Here is a 21,224-nt window from a genome sequence, read left to right as displayed (position 1 = left end):
ACTAGGTATCCTTCTGCTGACTCCAAAGCCTGTCAAGTTTTTTCCTGAGTGCATATATGTCTGATTTTAAAACTTCTGTTAGGGACCAGCAAGATGGCTCAGCAGGTGGAGGCATCTGCCACCAAAACCAATAAGCCGAGTTCAGCTTGAGTTCAATCTCCAAGACCTTCATGGTGGAATGAGATAACTCCTACATGTTGTCATTTGACTCCTACAAGTTATCATTTGACTCCTATATGTTATCATTTGACTCCCACATGTATATGCCTACATGCATATGCACAGTAAAGGGTTTTAAATATAATTTTAAAAACTTGTATTAACATGTACACATAGTTGAAAAATTAAATATAAAATGAAAATTTTTAAATGGTAGGTTAAAAAATACAGAAAAATATGTTGAGCTTTAACTCTTAAATCTTTCTAAATAAGATGGCAAAGGCAAAATCGGTTTGTTGATTAATCTTATTATACTAAAACCACAGGGTTGTTGATGTGGATCGGTTGATTAAGAGGCTGGTTGCCAAGGCTACCAACCTGAATTTGATCCCCTAAATCTATAAGGTAAAGAGAGCTGACTTCTGAATATTGTTCTTGTGTGCATATGCAGTGACCTGTATGTGCATGTGATCAAGTACTAGCCCAAGTGTACATGCACAGACAGACTAAATACATAAAAATGCATTTTGAAACATTTAAATTGCTGAGGCTTTGGGTGTAGCTCAGTTGGTAGACTGTTTGCTTGGCATGCATGAATTTCTAGGTATGTCCCCTAGTCACCCCATACATCTAGATTGTTGAGACACACCTGTAATCTCAGCACTCAGGCGTTGTTCTAGTACAAATACCATGGTCAAATGCAGTTTAAGGAAAGTTTATTTTGGCTTACAGCTCCTGTCTGTTGTGGACAGAAGTCAGGATAAGAACTCTGCCAAGGGCCAGCCTGAGCTTGAAAAGGGTTTCCTGAGGAAGGGGTGTTTGGGAGCAGAACAAACTACCCAGAGGCTGTTATGGGTGCATGCTTACAGCTCTGTCTCCTGCTTGAGCTGGCTCTCCAGACAGCTATGTAGACAGCTCAGCTCTAGGAGACCAAAGCCCAGTCTTCTATTAACATATCACATCAGTCACATACTCCAGGTTTCCTTTGGATTATCCCATGAATCATCATTTTATGACCTTAGCCCCTTGATTCTTAGAAAAAGACAGCAAGTACTTTTTTAAAAAAACTAGTAAATGAAGACAGAGATTTGTCTGCCTTTGTAAGCACAAACAATAAGCTAGATAGAATAGGATGCCACTCTGAGATCACCACTTCCACAACTTCTGGACCTAAACTTGATTTGTCCCAGGATAACCTAGAACACATAAATCTGTCTATCTTTGTAAGCACAAACAGTAAGTTTAGCTGAATGCGATCCCACCCAGAGATCACCACTTCCTTACTTCCTGGTGCTCTTTTTGGGCCTTGTCTTTAAACTCTTCCTTTCTCTTTACTGATTCATTAGTGTAGCTACCTCTGTTCTTTCAGGTACATGAAGACCCTCAAACAATTCACATTGCATTCTTATATTTTGCACAATTAAAACTTTATATATTTTAAAACTCATGTTTTCAGAATTCTTTCCCACAGCTTTCAGGGTTGTTCTGAGGGTCACAGCTTTACCATTTTGCTGAGGAACATAGTCTTGCTTCCTAGAATCATGCCATTTCTAGTTATCATGGAGTCATTAACCTTGGCAAGGAGAATATTCCTCAATAACTTTGGCAGGGAGAACATTTCCCAAAGGAAGAACATGAAGTAAATTATGTACATTATTATACAAACAAGCCTAATGCCTATAGCAATCATCAAAACTCATGGAAGCCGACATCCCATTGCCTCTGCTTCAGGGGCCTGACCATGTCACAGCTATGCCAGACCTGGCAGAATTCAAACAAGAATATGACATAGAAAACAGAATATCACTACCTCCAGGATTGGGCAGGTTACTTAACTAACATTTTTATGTTACTCAGGACCATCTGCTCCACAAAGGGTACCACTAATGGTGGCCTAGGTCCTCCTACATCAATGAACATTTCATATAATCAGTCCCTCACAGAAATGCTCATGGACCAACACTGCAGTTAACACTCTCTTCTCAGGCAACTACAGGTAGTGTCAAGTTGACAATTAAAAGACACAGAAAGTGGAGGCAGAAAGATCAGAAGTTCAAAGTCATTCTCAACTATATAAAATTTGAAGCCAGTTTAGAATTCTCTTTCTCTCTCTCTCTCTCTCTCTCTCTCTCTCTCTCTCTCTCTCTCTCTCTCTCTCTCTCACACACACACACACACACACACACACACACACACACACACATACACATGCATACACATATTACACATAAAAAAAAAGAGAGTTAAATTTCTGTATGATTTTTAAAAATTGCAATGAGGCAGTCAGTGATGGTACCCTCCTTTAATCCTAGCACTCAGGAGGCCATGGCAAACAGATCTCTGAGTTCAAGGCCAGCCTGGTCTACATAGTAAGTTACAGGACAGCCAAGAATACATAAAGAACCCCTTTCTCAAAAACAAAACAAACAAAAAAAATTCAGAAATAAAATAAAATAAAATGAATACAGTCTGGGAGTGGTGCTGTAGGTCTACAATTCTGCATTCAGAGGCAGGCAGGAATGTTACTGCAAGACTGGCTTGGTCTACAAAAGTATTCTAGGCTGGCCAGGGCTTCATAGCAAGACCCTATTTGGGGGAACAGGAGGAATACAGAAAATATTTGCAATATAGAAAATATTAGCAATGTAGATAATAGGCAACTGATTATAGGGCAAAACATGTATAACTCCATTCATATATAACATGGTAGTTTGAAGGAGAATGACTCCCATGGCTTCATATGTTTGAATGCTTAGTCCCCAGTTGGTGGAACTATTTCAGAAGGCTTGGAGGTGTGGCATTACTGAAAAAAAAAATGTATCACTAGACTTGGCCTTTGATGAATCATTGCCAATTAGGTTCCTTTGCTTAGTGTTTGTGGGTAAAGATGTAAGCTCTCAACTACTGCTTTAGCACCATGCCTTACCTACCTGCTGTCATGATCTTCACCATGATGGTCATGAACTCTGACCCTCTAAAACTATCAACTCTAAATTAAATGTTTCATTTTATAAGTTGTATTGGTCATGGTGCTTCATCACAGCAATCGAAAAGTAACACACACACATACACACACACACACACACACATATATATAATATGTAAATTCACATTATATCAATAAGAAAAGGATTTTTAATAGAAAAGTAAACTAATAAGAATGTGTGAAGCACAGGAGAGGAAATTAAATAGCCAAAAAAATGAAAGTATGCTAACTATTGCTGGTAATTGGACAAATGAAAATTGAATAGGAATGATATACCACTTTTTCTCACTTTCTCATCTATACTGGGGTAACCCCAAACTTACTACAGAGTCCAAAATGATCAGTGTGGGTACAAGAGAAGCTTAATTAGAAATCTTCCCACTCTGATCCAACGCTTATCATAAATCTAACTAAAAGCACCAGTGAAACGCATGCCATAAATTGAATGCTCTATTGGTATGAAAATATCATCATTAGATTGATGTGTCCATTGCTTTAAATTTTGGTATCACTTAAAGTTGCAAGGCACAGACAAAATATAGACATATGCTTTGCTAGAATGGAATATAAATGTCCTATTGCCTCCCATCCCAACAGTGTCATTCCCATCTGAAATTTCACATTCCTATGAGCATTCTTGTCTGAGTTTCTACCAGAATTATCTAATCCAGTAGTCCTTAATCTGGGACACCCTTTGGGTTTCAAATTATCCTTTCACAAGATTTACACATGAGATAGCCTGGATATCAGATATTTATATTATGGTTCATAACAGTAGCAACGAAAATAATTTTATGTTTGGGTGTTACCACAACATATGAACTGTAATAAAGGGCAGCACCATTAGGAAGGCTGAAAATCACTGATTGCATTCTAATCATTTGACAACATTCTAGGGATTTTTCAAATTGTCCTACTACAAATGCACATGCCTTCAATACCAGACAAAGGTAAATGGATCTCTATAAGTTAAAGGCTAGTCTGGTCTACATAGTGAGTTCAAAGCCAACCAGGGCACTCTATTTCAAAAAAAAAAAAAGTGGGGAGATGAAATTGGCAATGCCATATTTGGTTACACTGTGAACTATTAATTTTAAAGCTTTCCAACTGGGCCCAGAGTAGGGTTCTTGCTAAGCATGCACAAGGCTCTGGGTATCTTCCCTTAAAATATAAAACAAGAAAAACAGCAGCACATCATTATGATTAATATATACAAAACTGGAGAACATTGCATAATGACTGAAATAAGAAAGTGCCCTAGTAGGTTCAAGTATATGAATATTTGGTACAAAGTTGGCTCTGCTGGGGGAGGAGGTATGTCCTTGCTGTAAGAAGTACTGGGGGCACAATTTGAGAGTTCATATCCTGGGAATGGTGGCATAAGCCTTCAATTCCAGCACTTGAAAGACAGAGAGAGGTGGATCTTTGATTTTGAGGCCAGCATGAGTTACAAAGGGAGTTCCAGGACAACCAGGGCTACACAGAGAAATCCTTTCTGGAAAAAAAAAATGTGTGTTGGGGGAGGGGGAGAAATCATATTTTCACCTATTTCAGTTTGCTCTCTGTACTTCCTGCTTGTGGCTAAAGATGGCTGTCACACTGTCCCTGATATTATGGACTCCAACTCTCTGAAAATGTAAGCATACACCAACATTTTCATTTATTATTTTGTCTTGGTCATGGTATGTTTCTAACAGTCACAGAAGAGCTAATATATGACCTAATCTATACCTATTACTATCTATACCTATTACTGTTTCAGAGGATACCAACACATCACAAATATTTTTTATTTATTTTATATTTATTTATTTATAGCTTTATTTGAGACAGGGTTTCTCTGTTTAGCTATGGCTGCCCTGGAACTCACTATGTAGACCAGGCTGGCCTCAAATATCCCCCTGCCTCTTCCTGCTGAGAGCTAAAAGCAATGGTGACACCACTATCAGGCTTTCCAAATCGTGTTTTACATTTACTCCCTAGCTGGATTATTTAAGAGCAGATTTCAATTTTACCTATAGATAAATGGGAAGTCACAATATGGCACCAGAAAATGTGCCATGCTAGAATAAAAATTATTTTGAACAGAAGGCAATTAAGGAAAAGCAGACACAGAAGGAGCTTTGCCATCACATATGCCTGAAAACAGATCACAGTCCTTTTGAGAATGACAGCCCTCTCACATACTTCCAATATAGGAATGAATAGCAACCTTACCACCCAAGACAAGACACAGCCAAGAAAGCAGTTATGTAAGTAACCCTCACTAACTGTCTTGATCTTGGATTATTTTGTTTTGTCTTTGAGATAAGTTTTCACTATGTAGTCCTAGTTTGCCTGAAGCTCACTAGTGTAGAGCAGGCTGACCTCAATGTCATAGAGATCCATCTGCCTCTGCCTCCCAAGTGTGTATCTTCTGTCCAGATATTTGCCTTGCTAAAATCCATCTCCCTGAAAGTTCAGCTCTCTTTTCCTTTCTCTTCTCTTTAAATCCACCTTCCTTTGCCCAGGTGAAAGGTAATCCTCAAAGCCTGGGTATATGGAGGGTGTTTTATCTTTTCTCTACAAAGCATTCCTCACTTTCATCAAGCAAAACATTCAGCTTCAAACAGGTTTGAGCCAAGTACAATAGCTGTGCTTATGATCCCCAAATTTGAGAGGCTGATGCAGGAGGATCACTACAAGTTCTAACCCAGTTTGTTAGGTATATTGAGTTCCAAGCCAACCAGACATACATAGTAAGTTTTCAAACAAAAACTCAAAAATGTGTACTTTTTTTTTTCTTATGAATCTGTCATGAGCTTATTTCCCCTCACCACCAACACTGAGGCTTGAGAATCTAAAACAAGTGACTCGGAAGTTCAAGGTCATTTTCAGCTGCACAGTGATCTCATCTTTCTTCCTTTTCATTTTCTTGAGGCAGAACCTTTTGTGTATCAAAATTTTTCCTTGGGCTGTTCCAAAACTCAAGTGAACAGAAATTCCTGAAAAGCAGCTATGTCGCCATGAACAAAAAACTTGTTCAAGGAGTATCCGCTTCTACAGAGAAGGATGGACCAGTTGGAATGTCAGTACCGTGAAGAGGTTCAGAAGCTAACTACTTTATCCTCAGCTACTTTTAGCCTTCTTAAACAGTTTCGTTTCACTCTGCATCTGAACTAACATCTCATAATAATAAATAAAAACCTCTTAGAAACTATTAATGTATCAGAACGTTAACTTCCACCAGTCCAAGAGCTGAGAACATTGTCAGATAGCATCTTTGACCTCCAAAAAAGCTTTTCCCAGCTCAATATACCCATCTCTTTGCTATACCTATCTGTAGCAAGTTAAGTCCACCAAAGAACACACACAGATACTCTGAAAGTCAAAAAGATCGTCTTTTATAGCTGCTCAGGCAGCTCACACAGAAATTTGCCCAAGTCATGAAGCCCTGATTCTCACTTCTTTTGCCTTCTGGAGACAAAGCACATCCTGGCTGACACACTTCAGTCAACAAGAACAGTTAGCAAGAGTTAGGACTACAGAAGAAAAAAAAGATGGGGGTTAGTACACATAGGGGCTTTTATAGGGGATTTCCCCAACCACATCCTTTTTGTTGTTGATGTTTTGGTTTTGGTTTTGGTTTTGGTTTGGTTTGGTTTGATTTGGTCTGGTTTGGTTTGGTTTGGTTTTGACAGGGTTTCTCTAGTTTTTCTAGTGTACCCTGGCACCCAAAGTCTACAAAACCTAGCAGATACCAGAAATTCTCGTACTTGCCTTCAGGTTGATGGAACTGGGACATTAAGGATGGTTTGCTTCTGAGATGTCAGACAGCATACACTGGCCACCCGCTATACCCCAGATAGGTGACTTCAAGATGACAAAATTGGACCTTCTTAGCAGACCCTTGGTAGTAGGTTGGCTTACCTCCAGAGCCTCTCCTTACCTTCAGCAGCCTTAAAATCCCAGTCTGGTCCTGATTTGAGTGAGCAACCCATTTTTTCCCTGGAGCCAGGCAGCTCCCGTAATCCTCTCTCTCTCCTCTATCATGAAAAGGATCTGGAGCAGTTGCTTACAGTCACCCCTGTGGGCAGGTGAGTCAGCATGATTGAGTCTAGAAGACCTGTGAGGACTGCTGGTCTTTCCAAAAATGGGGAATCTGCAACTTCTGATTGTAAGGATCATTGCTGGCAAATGACATATATGTAATGAACTGTCTCCCTGCAGGTCCCATAGCCCGGAGGGGTAAGGCCATAGTGAAGTCAGCCCTCTGGGCAGCACACCCCTTGCCCCCCAACTCATGTGAGGTGTGAAAAGAAAAGGCTGATAATTTCCTATCAGCCTCAGGGCGCCAAGTAACCCCTTCCCTCCAGGAGAAAGAATGCTTCAATCTTTTCTAGCTACAGTCCCTAGAATGTCTCCAGGGCACCAAGAAGCCCCTCCTCCAAGGAAGAAATGTCTCAACCTTATCTAGACACCCCCTCCTATTCCAGCACATCTTAGCCCCTGGAGTATGGGCCAAGAACTCCAAGGAAACTCAAGTCGGAAGAAGCCAATCACCTTAAAAGTCAAATGACCCCATGTTTACATGCCTAATCACCACTGCTATAGCCCGCCAACTATAAAATGTTAAAAACTGCACTATTGGGAAGTTCAGGTCTGCCTCTCCTCTAGATGTAGGCCATCCCAGTGCACTGGACTAATAAACCTCTTATTTTTGTTTTTTTTTTTGTTTTTTGTTTTTTTTTTTTTGTTTTTTTTTTTTGTTTTTTGTTTTTTATCAATCCCTGATCTCTTTTCTAGGGAGACTCAAATAGATATGACTCAATTTGGGTCTTACAGGTGGACTCCAAGTGGAGTCAGTGACTGAACCTCCTCCACCTATGTTGGTTGGGCAGGGGCAGAAGTAGCCATGGTACCAACAGGAACATAAGGAAGGGGACAGAGATTCTCCTCAGGAAAGGGTAGCAAGGAAGGGGGCCAAGGCTGACCCTCCTCTAGAGAAAGGGGAGTGGTGAGGCCCATAGTACTTGGTTAAACTACATCTTCACCCTGCAAATGATGGGGAGATGGAAAGTCCCCTCCTCAGGCCACCCTACTTTATAGGTGAGCCACTCATTCCTGCAAAGTCCTTAAAATGGTTCAGGACCAAGCCCAGTGGGGTGCTTTGTGCCTGTCCCAACCTAGGAATTAAAGAACAGTTTGTTGGAGAGGACAAAAGGCACAAGACAAACACAGAAGGACGTTCCCAGAAAACAAAAACAAACTGAAAGGCTATCTCAGACGGTCTTCCTCCCTGTGCATGGGAGGCCCATAGACCCGCAGCCAGGTCTGAATCCAGATGAGAACTCTCTAGTTCTCCAGATTCTGGTAGTAGGTCAGAGAACCCTCTGTTGTCCCTGGCCAGGTGACAAAATACTCATCTACTTTGTCCCTCTCTGCTTCTAGATTAAACCCCCAAGCAGAGACAAGACAAGAGACAACTGGGTGCCTGGACTTACCAATCAGAAAAATGCTCCACCATTTGCGTCAGGGGGTCTCCAGCAAATCCCAGGATGAGCTCCCAGATGTATGGGTCCATAATTCACTGAATAATGATACCTCAAACTCAAATAGTATGTAAATGCAGAGTGTTTTATTCTGCAGAACTCCAGCATGCTGGGGTCTCCCATTACCAGAATAGAGAGATAACCAAGTGATCCCACAGGCCTGATTAAAAAGCACATAAGGGAATTCTTGGAAAGGGATTTGAGTGGGCAGCCCATTTGTTCCTGGAGCTAGGCAGCTATCTCTAGGCATTCTGGAAACATTACTTGGGTGTGGAGGCTGGAGGATGGGTTTTTTCTATTAGTAATTGACTAGTCTGGGCTTGCCTGGACTTGCCCAGGTCTTAGGCCTCATTTTCTTAACTGACAATTTAAAGTCTGTCATGGAATCAGCCTAGCCTTCTCATGTAAAGTCTGAGGCCTGTTACAATTGGTGTATTTTAAAGTTGCCTTGGTTAAAGTTGACTTTCTTTGTTCTAAAAAATTATAAAAACTTCATGAAACTGATTCCATATTGGAACATGGACTTTTGGGTAACATAAATCTGTGGTCCTGGACCATGGTCACTCAAAATGATTCCAGAGTAAACTTGTTTTCTTTAAGGTGGAAGCTGTGGTTTTCACATTGACACTCACTGTATTAAACAGGCTGGCCTCGAATTCACATTGATCTGCCTGCCTGGGTGTTAAATTAAAAGAATACACCACTATGTTTGTCTGTTTAGCAATTTCAAGGCTACGTGACACCTATCTTTAAAAAAAAAGAAGAAAGAGAGAGAGAGGGAGGGAGGGAGGAAGGGAAGGAGGGAGGGAAGGAAGGAAGGAAAGAAGGAAGGAAGGAAGGAAGGAAGGAAGGAAGGAAGGAAGGAAGGAAAATGAAGAACACTTTTGGCAACTCTGAACAGTTGATGGCGGAGTGATATAAACATTATCCCAGGACATTTTGGGATTAGCCAAGGCAGGAATCTGGCTTCTGAGCTACGCCCTGTAAGGTCTATTATCAAGCACATCTACATCTGAAGTTCAGGCAGGGCTCTAAGAATAAGGCTATAAGGAACTACATCTACATCTGAAGTTTGGGGCAGGGCTTTTAAGAATGTGGGATAGGGAAGTACATTCATATTTGTAGCTCCAGGCAGTATCCTTAGAAATGCAGCTTAGGGTAGAGTGGATTTTGGAATGTAAGCACAGCAGTATCCATTTTTGTCTCTGACCTTTTTATCTGACCTCCATTAAGATGTTTACAGGATCTTAGGCCTCAAGTCCAGCCGAAGTCATATCGCAGCTTTAACTAACTTGTCTTTTTCTTTCAATCCTCGCTCTGGCTCTGGGTGGACCTCTTGAGAATCCGAGCTGTTCTCCGACAAAGGAAGGAAGAAAAGGAGGGAGAGAGAGAGAGAGATAGGAGAGTTGGGGAGGGAGGGAAGAAAGGATATCAGATGGAGGCAGAGACTCAATCTTAAAAAGGCTGGCTGCTTTATGAGATCATTGAGAAGGTTGAACACATTAGAGGGTTTGAGATATGTACATGTACATGGTAGCTACCTCAAAGTTACAGCTGCTGGGTTTTGTAGTTTGACTGGGACCACGCTGGGTTGTCTTCCATACCCAGGCATATTGTTTATGCAGGTGAAGCTTAACAGTCAATTTGGGACCAAGCAATTCTTTATGGTTAGGGGCTATAGCCGGATTTCTCCCCTTTCAGTCAGACAATTGAAAGAACAGAATTTAAGAAATTTGATCTTCCCAATAATGTCCAGTTGGGAGAGGAAATGGTTTAAGCCTTGAGGGTTGTCTGTGCATGTGTGGCTTGTTTCCAGAAGAAAGGCTCAGAGTTTGTCAGGAGGACTTCTGGACAGACCACAGCTGATGTAGTGGTGGGTAGACAAGGAACCATTCCCTGCCACATTGTTCTGTTATGTACACCTCTTACTTTTTATTTAAATCCTACCCTCATAGCAGAGACCCAACAATGAACTGGGCCTCATTGTTTCTCTTCTTAATGTGGCTACATTGAATAAAATCCCTTTTCTTGCCTTTCACTACTAACTTGGCTTCATTAATTAGCCTATGGAAGATAAGTGATAGAACCTGGCTTGTTAGAGCACAGGCTGTGACCCCTAGATCCAATCACAGTACCTGGGACCGGAGTTCTCAGCCTTCCAAGCACTGTGTGCTAAAGGATACAGCTCCACCTGTTGTGGTGACTCTTCCCCACCCACTACCACTTATCAGATTCTTTTTCTTGCTCATTCATAACTATAATTTTGTGATTGTGAAACATGATGTAAATGTGTATTCTGATGGCCTTTTGGGGTCTCATCCATGAGTTGAGAATCACTACCCTTGAGTATAAAGATTACAGGCATAGTCCATCACATCCCATTTTTTTTTTTTTTGGTCTGCCTGTCTGCCTGAGTCGGGAGAAGTGCATTATCCTGGTACTGTTCTTTCTAAACCCCTGTTTGCCCTTAAAGGTAGTGAGACATGAAACCTGGAAACAGCTAAAGGCAGCCTAAGAAACTGGGAGTTTGGAAGTACCCCACCAGTTCCAGGTCGAAGACGCTGTCCTGATCTGACTTTATTGAGTGGGAAACCTAGAACCTCGCTGGAAGGGGCCATATTTGGTGCTTTTGACAACTCTTACAGTGGTTATGGTTGAAGGCATTTCAGCTTGGATCCATGCATCCCACATCAAAAGAACACCCTGGAGCCATCCTAAGATGAATGGAAATTGGAAAAGACTGCTGATCCTCTGAAGTTGAGTCTGTACCGCAGGTGTCTCACTGGTAGTAGGTAAAAACTCCCATGCCCCTCAAAAACTGACTTGGCAAGTTTCTTCACAGACTGAGGAGCTGATATGGTCCACCTCCAAAGTGACCCTGAAAGACCCCCGAAGGGACACCCTCACTCAAATCTCAGGAGAGGCGCACACCCAGCGAGGCACCAAGACCAGACTTGCTGCAATCGCACGAGGAATTTTATTGAAAGTGAAACAGAGCGAGATCTCAGGCCAGCATGCTGGGGTCGAGACTCATACACCACACAGGGGTAGAGGAGTTCGACCCCGGCCTGAACTTGTAACGGGCTTATAAAGGCAAAAACCACAAAAGAGGGGGAGGACAGGGGGAGAATGAGGAAATTCAAAGGGGACAATGAGGAAATTCAAAGGGGAAGAATCATACATTTTTTTATCAGTTAAACCATGTGTCACATGAATCATACACCTGGGGCACACCTAGGGCGTTGAAACATTCCACAGAGGTCATCGGGACCTTCTGTGGTTATTCTGGGAACTCAAATCTCAAGAAAGTTCCGGGAGCGATTTCCTGCAGAGAGGGGCCTAGGGCAAGAAATCAGTGTCCTTTGACAACTTTTTACTCTTCAACCCCACCATACACATGGTGGCCTATGTTCACTCATGACTTCTGTAGCTGAGCTGGACTCCTGGGACATTCTTGACACAGATCCTTAGATATGCCCCTAAAAGTCCCTAAAAGATTTTCACCTGGAGGCAAGTTTGAGTGTGGGAATCCAGAGGCAAGGTGCCACTTGGAGAGACTAGGATTTTACATTTGCCCCTGAGATGGCTGAGACTGGGCCACCACTTGATGTTGCAGAGGCTTAGAAAGTTTACTGAATCCTGTTGGCTTTGCCTCTCCTCAGGGCCCCCCTATTATGAAGGGATTGCATTTAATGGAGATTTTAACCAGACTATTAGCCATGCTCCTTGCTCCTGTGGAACAGGAAAAAAAGTTAACCTTACTGAAGTATCTGAAGAAAATCCTGGTCTCTGCATAGGGACGCCTCCCCCCCTCCCATCAACACCTATGAGCCAAAAGTTATTCTGTATCTAAGATTGATACTAATCATTGCCTTATACCGACCCCAGTTGGGTGGTGGGCTTGTAATACTGGGCTCATCCTGTGTGTGTCAACTAGTGTTTTTAATCCTTCCCACGATTTTTGTGTTACGATTCAGCTTTTGCCTCCTGTATATTACCACCCTGCTGCTAGCTTAGAAGGAAAATACACCAGTGCAAGAATTAAAAGAGAGCCAATCACCCTCACTTTAGCCATGTTTATGGGTGTTAGTATGGCAGTAGGAGTGGGGATGGGAGTGACAGCGTTAGTTGAGGGGAGGCAGGGAATCCAGTCCTTAAGAGATGCTGTCAATGAAGACCTAGAGATGCTAGAAAAGTCTATTAATGCTTTAGAAAAATCTTTAACTTCCTTAGGAGAGGTAGTGTTACAAAATAGAAGAGGCCTTGATTTGTTGTTTTTAAAAGAAGGAGGACTATGTGTCACCCTTAAAGAGGAGTGCTGTTTTTATGTAGACCACACAGGAGTAGTTAGGGATTCTATGCAAAAGTTGAGAGAAAGACTGGAATGGAGAAGGTGAGATGGAGAAGGTGAGATCGAGAAGCCCAGCAGGGATGGTTTGAGTCCTGGTATTCTCGGTCCCCATGGATGACCACTTTGTTTTCTGCTTTAGCTGGACTGATCCTCATTGTGTGCCTAGTTTTAGTTTTTGGCCCCTGCATAATAAACAAAGGAATTGCTTTCATTCAGAGTAGAATAGATGTGGTAAAGCTTATGGTTCTTCAAAGACAATATCAACCTATAGTTCAGATAGAAGCAGAGTTAGAGAACACTGACCTCTAAATTCTACGATTAGAATTAGTATACACAGAAGAAGAGGGGAATGAAAGGAAATTAAATTCAAGGTCTAAAAACTCATGTTAAATTGGGGCAAAAAGAGTAGTTTGTAAGCTTAATGGCCTAGGACTGAGAACATTGTAAAACAAGTCCAGGCATGCCCAGCCAAAACCATTGTTAAAACATTCCTGAGGCTAGGTTAACTGACCTTAAAGAAAGGAATGCAGAAGCTGATTCAGGCTCTCTTTTACAACTGAGTCATCAGTCAAATGAGCCCCTCCTGAGCCTATTCAAAAGTTACAAATTAACCACATGTATCCTGACTTAGGTAAGCTTCTGCTCCACCAGTCTCCTGACTTCCTGACTGAACAGCTGTGGGTGTTGGGTGAACTTTTTACTTGTGCTAATTCTTCCCGCTAATTCTTGCCAGACCCTGACCCTCACTCCCAACCCACTCTCTATAAAAACCCCTAGCTTTTGAGTCTCAGGATTGATACCTCTGTCTCCTGCATGAGATACGTATCAGCCCGGAGCTCTGCCATTAAACTACCTCGTCCTTTTGCAGCAAGAAGGTCTCTCACGTTTCATTGGGTAACCCCATGTTCTGAGACTCAAGTGGGGGTCCCTGAAAGGGGGTCCTACAATATCTGTTGCATAGTGTGACTTTAAGGCATTCCTTGGGCCCAGCCTGCCAATGTGCTCTTCTATTGCAAAACCCTAATTCTTGTAGCTATCCCTAATTCTTTCTTCTGCTTGACAAGTCTGTTTGGTGATGTTTTGATTGTGTAATTTAGGATTTCTAATTTACCCCCAAATCTCCATTTTCTTGGTCTTTTTCTTTCACACTTCTGACATCTTCACCCTCATCTCTAATTTCCCTCTTTATTTTGCTAACTTTTTCTTCCATTGCTGATTCTTTTCTCTGGGTACTAAATTCCTCTGCTTGTTTATATCTTTGGGATCATTGGTTTTTGTTGTCTTGAAACAAATCTAGGCATATTTGGGAAGAGGGAATCTTAATGGAGAAAATGCCTCTTTAACCTGTTGGCAAGTCTGTGAGGTCATTCTTGATTAATGATTAGTGTGGGGGCCCAGATTACTGTAGACAATGCCACTGTGGGTGATGTCATTGTGGGCAGGTGGTCCTGAGGTGTATAAGAAAACAAACTGAGCAAGCAAGCTAGTACACAGCATTCTTTCATGGCTTGTGCTTTGGTTCCTGTCATAAGTCCTTCTCTGAAGGACAGTAATGTGGAAGTGCAAGCTGAAGTAAACCCTTTCCTCCCCAAGTTGCTTTAGAACAAGGTATTCATCATAACAATGAAAACCCTAAAATAAGCCTCTTTTGGGTTTTAGTGAAAACTTATGAAATCTTCCTTTGGCCTTTCATCCCAGTCAGTATCTCTTCAGTTGGTAATAGGGAAGTCACACTGCTTTGTGGTACCCTTTTCCATTTTGTGTGTTTCAGTGTTATACATTACATATTTGTCAATAAGTACTGTTGTAGCTTTGGATCTTGTTATTGTTGCTGTTTGGTTTGGTTTGGTTTGGTTTAGTTGTTTTATGTTTTGTTCTGTGTTTTAAGAAAGAAGCCTTTTAAATATGCAGTACTACTTGACTTGAGGAAAACAGCCTGCTTTTGGAAGCAGCTTCTGTGTAGATTGTCCTGAAGCTGTTTGTATTTTAATGTTAATTCCACTTCCCTAAGTAGGACTGCCTAGTTGTACAACTACATCTGAACGTTCCCATTTTAATTAGCAAAAGAAAGTCAGTGACTGGGTGGGGCAAGGGAGGTAGAGAGAAGGAAGGTCTAAGAGGTCAGAAGATGAGAGGTCAGAGGACTGAGGGTGAAGGTCATGGCAACATGGAGTTTCCCAAGGACCAGCTAGATCCAGGTAGGATTGATTGGCATTAAATAGCTATGAACATTGAGGATTTTATGAGGTCTAATAACTCATATAGAAGGGCAGTTTGTATCTTTGTCTATTTGATGTAATCTTGTTGTGTAGAGGGTTTGTGGATTGAGAATTGAATATATAAACCTGTATAAAAAGCTATCGGGCTATAGAGTTATATTTATGTGGGTACAGAAACACCCTGGGACAGAAGCAGAGAATAGATGGTAGGAAACTGCCAGGGAAGGGAGTTGTAAGAACAGGCTTGGGCCATAAGTGTGGCTCAGATCGGGCAACAGAGATGCATGAGGCTCTGAACTAAAACGATCTGAGGAGTGAGACCTCAGGGCCGATAGAGAGATAAACTATTTTTACTTTTTAATATTTACTGCAACACTTCTGTGTCCACTCCCCTCCCCATAACACCAGGGCTCTGTGCAGCTGAAGACAAGTACAGTTTGTTACTCTGTGTAGTACTTCTGGTTTGCTTCCTTCCCGTTACCTTTTCTCTTCCCGTATAGATTTCTTAACTGTTTCCTCTATTTCTCTCTTTGGAATAAAATCTAATTTTTCTTTTTTCTGGCTGTCTTCCTCAGAGAGAGACAAACTATAGTCTACCATTCTACACACAATAGTCACATACTTTCCTTGCTTCTCACAAATACATAATGTTCTAGAATTCTTTGTGTTTTCTTAAAAAGAAATTACGTATATGGTTGTTTTGTCTTTATCTATGTGTGTGCACTGTATTCATGCCCGATGCCAAAGGGGTGAAAAGCAAATGCTGGATCCTCTGGAACTAGTGTTCTAAAGTTATAAATAGTTGTGACTTGCCATGTGGGCACTAGGATCCAAACCTAGCAGTCAGTGCCTTAACTTCTGAGCCATCCTCTATCTTCTCTTTTTCCTTTTCCTTTTGCAAAGTCTTTTTATATAGCCTAGCATGGTAGTTTAATGAGAAACTTCCCCCATGGGTTTGGGCATTTGAATGCTTGCTCCTTAGCTGGTGGTACTCTTTGGGGAGACTTAGGAAGTATGGAACTGTTGAGGAAGTGTGTAAGTAGGGCTGGCGTGTGGGAGTTTCTACCTCATCTCTGTGCTTCGGTTTACAGTTCCAGATGTGAGCCCCTTGCTCTTGCCGATGCAGATGCCTTCACCCAGCAACCATAGACTCTAATAGACTCTAATCTGAGGGAACCACAGTCCCAAACCAATCCTTTCTTCCATATGGCCTTGATCACCGTGTTTTGCACAACAACAGAAAAGTCACTAATGCACCCAGGCTAGACATACAGTCATGGTCATTTTGCCTCAGCCTTCCAGTGTTTGGATTACAGGTGGGCGTCATCATACCTATCTCCCAGAGTCTCTCTCTCTCTCTCTCTCTCTCTCTCTCTCTCTCTCACACACACACACACACACACACACACACACACACACACACACACACACACACATATATCCCAAATCTGAGATTTCTATAGGAGGAACTGACTAACTTCAAGAGGCCCTTGTAAAAGTTATAAAATATTTTGTTTTCTTTTTTGTTTTTTTTTTTAATTGAACAACTTTATTGAAAAAAACAAAGATAAATGTACAGATTTAAAGCATTTTTGCATGAAAGTATATGAATACATTTTTGTCAGTACTTGATTTTTTGATAGTATGCATTAAAATCTTATTAGTTACAATGAGCATAAAGTACATGTAAAACAAGATCTAACCTGGAAATACTCAAAGTTCTCTTGGTGTGTAAAGATTAATCATATTGATTTTTCATTTTCTTTCTTTTTTTTTTTTTTTTTTTTTTTGGCCTTGTTTTTCTTGAACCTCATATAGTCTGTGAGTTGTTTCTGGGGTGTTCATAGCTTTCTGGGATTAGTATCCAATTATCAGTGTCTATATATTATGTCTGTTCTTTTGTGACTGGGTTATCTCACTCAGAATGAAATTCTCTAGATGCATCCATTTTCTTAAGAATTTCATAAAGTCATTGTTTCTGGTAGCTGAGTAGTACTCCATTGTGTAAATGTACCACAATTTTTGTATCCATTCATCTACTGAAGGACATCTGGGTTCTTTCCATCTTCTGGCTATTATAAATAGGGTTGCTATGAACATTGTGGTGCATGTTTTTTTGTTGTATGTTGGAGCTGCTCTGGGGTATATGCCCAGAAGTGGAATAACTGGGTCTCCAGGTAGTACTATGTCCAATTTTCTGAGGAATCGCCAGACTGATTTCCAGAGTGGTTGTACCAGTTTACAACCCCACCAACAGTGGAGAAATATTCCCCTTTCTCCACATCCTTGTCAGCATCTGCTGTCACTTGAATTTTTGGTCTTAGCCATTCTGGCTGGTGTGAGGTGGAATCTCAGGGTTGTTTTGATTTGCATTTCCCTGATGGCTAATGATGTTGAGCACTTCCTTAGATGCTTCTCAGCCATTCTATCTTTCTCAATTGAGAACTTTTTGTTTAGCTCTGCACCTCATTTTTTAATAGGATTGCTTGATTCTCTGGTGTCTAACTTCTTGAGTTTTTTGTATACCTTGGATATCAGGTCTCTATCTGATGTGGCGTTGGTAAAGATCTTTTCCCAATCTGTTGGCTGCTGTTTTGTTTTCTTGACATTGTCTTTAGCCTTACAGAAGCTTTGCAATTTCATTAAGTCCCATTTGTTGATATTTGGCCTTAGAGCACAAGCCATTGGTGTTGTGTTCAGGAAATTTTCTCCTGTGCCTATGTGTTCTAAGGTTTTCCCTACTTTCTCTTCTAATAGTTTCAGCGTACCTGGTTTAATGTGGAGATCTTTGATCCACTTGTACTTGAGCTTTGTACAAGGAGATAAGCAAGGGTCTATTTTCATTCTTCTGCATGCTGAGTGCCAGTTGGACCAACACCATTTGTTGAAGAGACTATCCTTTTTCCATTGAATGTTTACAGCTCCTTTGTCAAAAATCAAGTGACCATATATGTGAGGGCTTATTTCTGGATCTTTTATTCTATTCCATTGATTCACGTGCCTATCTCTGGACCAGTACCATGCAATTTTTAGCACAATTGCCTTGTAATATAGCTTGAGGTCAGGGATGGTGATTCCTGCAGATGTTTTCTTGTTGTTGAGGATGGATTTTGCTATTTTAGGTCTTTTGTTATTTCAGATGAAATTGCACGTTGCTGTTTCCAACTCTATGAAAAATTGGGTTGGAATTTTGATGTGGATTGCATTGAATCTATAGATTGCTTTTGGTAACATGGCAATTTTTAGAATCTTGATCCTTCCAATTCATGAGCATTGGGAGATCTTTCCATTTTCTGAGATCTTCCTCAATTTCCTTTGTTAGAGATTTGAAGTTCTTGTCATTTGAAGTTCAGGTTCTTCACTTGCTTAGTTAGAGACACACCAAGGTATTTCATATTGTTTGTGACTATTGTGAAGGGTATCTTTTCCCTAATTTCTTTCTCTGCACGTTTGTCCTTTGAGTAGAGGAAGGCTACTGATTTGTTTGAGTTAACTTTATATCTAGCCACTTTGCTGAACTTGTTTATCAGCTGTAGAAGTTCTCTGGTGGAATTTTTGGGGTCACTTACGTACAATATCATGTCATCTGCAAACAGTGATGCTTTTACTTCTTCCTTTCCAATTTGTATCCCTTTGATTTCTTTTTTCTGTCTAATTGTGCCAGCCAGGACTTCCAGTACTATGTTGAATAGGTAGGGGGAAAGTGGGCAGCCTTGTCTAGTCCCTGATTTTAGTGGGATTGCTTCAAGTTTCTCACTGTTAAGTTTGATGTTGCTATTGGTTTGCTGTATATTGCTTTTATTATGTTTAGGTATGGGCCTTTGGATTACTGTTCTTTCTAAGACTTTTAACATGAAGGGGTTTTGAATTTTGTCAGATGTTTTCTCAGCATCTAGTGAGATGACCATGTGGTTTTTTTCTTTGATTTTGTTTATATGGTGGATTACATTGATGGATTTCCATATATTAAACCATCCCTGAATCCTAGGGATGAAGCCTACTTGATCATGGTGAATGATCATTTTGATGTGTTCTTGGATTTTGTTTTCAAGGACTTTGTTGAGTATTTTTGCATCAATGTTCATAAGTGAGATTGGTCTGAAGTTCTCTTTCCTTGTAGGGTCTTTCTGTTGTTTAGGTAAGAGGGTTATTGTGGCCTCAAAAAATGAGTTGCAGCGCAGTCTCAACAGGCCTGAGTCCCTGGATTTCTGCTGTTCCTAGTGGCAGATGGCCTGAGTGCCTGTTCTGCATGCATGGGCCCTCTGGGTGGAAACCAAGTCCCTATGGCAGAGTTCCTGCTTTCCTGAACCCATGGGGGGGTGCGCTTTCTGGGCACTCAACCCAGACCTCTCTGTGCCCTGGCTACTCATAGCGTAGTCTCATCAGGCCTGTGTCCCTGTATCTCTGCTGTTCCTCGTGGCCAATATTTTGTTTTCAATTCCTTCACTGCTTGCTAACTCACAGCTCCTAACAACCTTGGAATCCATACAGTGTGTAGCACCTATTGAACATTAATAAGAGAAATAGTGGCTGGTCCCTAGACAACTTCAGAATGGGCTCTGGGCACTAGACAGATTAAGGGAAAATTAGAGACTTTCAACACTGCCACCAAAATGTTGAGTTAGGAAACAGACTAAAGGTTAAATTGATCAACACTGATTAATGTTTAACCAATTATGCTTATCACTACCATGATAACTGAAGGGGAATGAAATCTAGGGATTCCTGGTTGGGAAATATGTGGGATTTCCTGGAGAGTTGGTACGCTTGGGGAGAGAAGGAAAGCTCATCATTCATCCACAAATGCACATAATTGGTATATATATTTATTCCATTTGGCTAATCATCTATATAGATTTTTTTATGACAGCCTTGGTAATAAATATGTAAATGTAAGCAGTTACTATGGAGTCTGATAAGCTAAGAAACAAACTAATCAGATCCAAGGCGGGCTTCATGGTATGATTTTTTTTTTTTTAATTCAAAGATAGCTAGCCAAACAGAGGCTAATAATCCATAAAACCCCCAGCTTTAATCTTCCCAATTTGGTAAAAAATTTTTTAAACAAAGTCCATGTTGCATTCCCAAAGCTGGATGGCCATGAGCAACAGACTCCTCCCAGTCCTTTGACCCTTTGTTTCTTTGGTTGGTTTTGCTTTCTTGAGGACAGGGTTTTTTTTTTTTTTTGTGTGTGTGTGTGTAGCCCTGGCTGTCCCTGGAGCCAGGCTGGCCTCAAACTCACAGAGACAGAGACCTGCCTGCCTTTGCCTTCCAAGTACAGAGATTAAAGGTATGCACCATCACCTTGCACTTTGACCTTTTTTTTTTTTTTTAAGACCATTGAGAAAGATTCACCAGGCAATGAGAAAAAAATTTCCATCATCTGCTGTAGAATGAAACCCAACCAAACTTCCTGCCTGGTATGCTGGCTATCTGTTTTGGGTTCTGGTGTTCCCTTTTTGCAAAAGAAATTGCCTTGTCAAGCAGCTTTCTCTTTATTCTCTGTGTTTCTTTGTAGGCCACTGAGGCTGTTTTTTCTAACTGTAAGAATTTACATTTATAGTTAAATGGTTGGTCAGAGAATATAATTGGTATCTCAAGTGGGTGTTGGGTGTCTCTGGGAGCCAAGCCCTCTATAGGCAGAAATTTTTTGCCACCTACTTTTAATAAGGGTTCAATCTCTCCTCTAATACACCACCCCGCAGAGGTTGTAGAAGAGAAAAGTTATTAGGATGGGGGAAGTGGACCTGCTCAGCAATAGTTCTTTGAGGGTGAGCTGGACCATATTGGGCAACAGTTCAGTCCTATAGCAGACACCATATATGACTCAGCAGCTACAGATTAATCCTCTAGTCAGGAGATACCAAGGCATGAACCAGCAGCTACAGACCAATCCTTTCAGCAATTGTAGTTCAATCCTGAAGAAGCCACCAGGCTTGCCAGTTGCCTGAGGTGAGGCTCCTGACAGAAAGCTGCTG

This window comes from Micromys minutus (genome assembly GCF_963924665.1).
Source record: "Micromys minutus genome assembly, chromosome: 18".
In the NCBI taxonomy this organism is placed as follows: Eukaryota; Metazoa; Chordata; class Mammalia; order Rodentia; family Muridae; genus Micromys; species Micromys minutus.
Note: the sequence above shows the minus strand (reverse complement) of the source record.